Here is a 2,177-nt window from a genome sequence, read left to right on the forward strand (position 1 = left end):
ATTTCCTTGCTAAGGATTGCATCGACAACATCATCAAAATTTAAAGTACTAGATCTAGAGACAGAGTTACTAATGGCCATAACTAAACCATTCCAACTTTCTGGCAATGAGCACAGAAATAACAGAGCCCTAACTTCATCATCAAAATTTACCCCTACAGAACTTAACTGACTTGTAACTGTATTAAAATCATTTAAATGATCTGCAACAGATCCACCTTCTGACATCTTCATATTAAATAAATGCTTCATAAGAAATACCTTATTTGAGGCCAAGGGATTTTCATATAGTTTGGCCAATGCCGACATTAAACCCTGTGTTGTCGTTTCCTTTGAAATATTAAACGTTACCGACGCCGCTAGGCATAGCCGTATTGTTCCAAGTGCCTTTCTGTCCAGAATATCCCATTCTGTGTCTGTCATACTCATCGGCTTCTTTGTCTTTCCGCTCAATGGTAGGTACAGATCTCTCTGATACAGATAATCTTCCATCTGCATCTTCCATAGCTGGTAGTTTTGGCCATTGAATTTTTCAACCCTAAACCTACCATCTTCCGCCATTGCTCCCACTCGAACCAGGAACCCTTCTCTCCTACGAGTTTATCAGCCAAATAGACCTTCGACTCTGATACCAGTTGTTAGAAAATTATATATTACAGAGCAATGGAACACATAAAATATTGCAGAAATATAAACACAGAAAATGCATAAAACAAGAGAGACATAGATATACGTGGTTCACCCAATTTGGGCTATGTCCATGGAGAAACAACCAGTCCTTCCTTTTATATTATCCAGCAAACTGAAGAGATACAACCTACAGCAGATCCGCTGTAACACCCTCTTCGCTCTCAATCTCCTCTCTCTTCCTCACTCAGAATCCAGATATCCATAGACACAATACAATTCCCTCATATATAGTGAGGGGTTGCCTTCTAGGGCAAAAAACCCTAAATTAAACATAACTTCTACCGTCAGATCATCCGCCTAATGAACGGCCCAGATTGACTAGAAATTACTAGAATTTTACAAGGCAATTTTACATCTATTTTTAGCGTCGGGGGCGCTGCCCCCGAACCCCCATAGGGGGACAAGTCCCCCCTGTGTGGAGGGGTATACAGTCTTCTTGGGGTATACATCTGGCTGAAACCTTTGAATACAAAAGATAATCAGGCTCCGCACCCAACAAGTAAAATCATGAAAATCTGAATAAAACGGAGGCTCAACACCCTTAACACTAACTCAATAAAAAATTATGCTTCCCTATGAGGTGGCAACTGTGAAATCTCCTCAAGAAACACATCTTGAAACTGTTGTAGAACTGGGTACCTGCTCAAAACATATGCATCCTCAATTTCCTTACCTTTGTCACTAGAAATGTGCACTGCAAATAACATACACCCTTTTCTGCGACTACACTTTGTCTGCATAGCTATCACCATCCTAACTGATGTGGCTTTCTTCTTTCCCTGTAAGACTCTTGGTTCCCCATTGTCATCCACACACTCAATGGATTTGTCATAACAATCCACTCTGGTTCTATGAAGGTGCAACCAATCCAAGCCCAACAACATAATGTATGATCCCAATGGTAATACATTCAAATTTGTTGCAGTAGGCATACCATTCAAGTCAAATGCACAAGCTCTTACCCAATGATGAACTCGCTTCTTTGTACCTGTATCCAACTGCACTATCCAAAATTCTGCATGCACTTCTTAATTCAAACCACACTTATCCACCAAGTCAGGACTAACATAGCTATAATTAGATCCAAGGTCAATCAAAATAGAAATAACTTGATCACAAATCTTACCGTCCATCTCAATGATAGATGTCTGATGGTCTACCTATTTTTTATCCAATGCTGCATAAATACGAGGAACGCTTTGACCAACATCCCCAACAATCTGTGCCTCCTGCACACTATATATATGAGGCCTACCACCTTGATTATGTGGACAATCTCTCTTAAGGTGCTCCTTACCGCATGTCCAACACTCCAACCGACCAATACCCTCACCTCTATGTTGTTATTGTGACCCATGTCCCTGTCTAGCTGCATTGAACCTCTTTTGTGGTGCCACATTTTCTTTCTCGTCTACATTCTGAGGCCTTGCTCTTTTCAGCTGCCATTTACCTTTACCTTTTCCTTTTCCTTTCCATACTTGCTGAGAT

The sequence above is a fragment of the Pinus tabuliformis genome, chromosome 6 (assembly GCF_031772625.1).
Source record: "Pinus tabuliformis cultivar Carrire ecotype Pingquan chromosome 6, CPIR1, whole genome shotgun sequence".
Taxonomy (NCBI): domain Eukaryota; kingdom Viridiplantae; phylum Streptophyta; class Pinopsida; order Pinales; family Pinaceae; genus Pinus; species Pinus tabuliformis.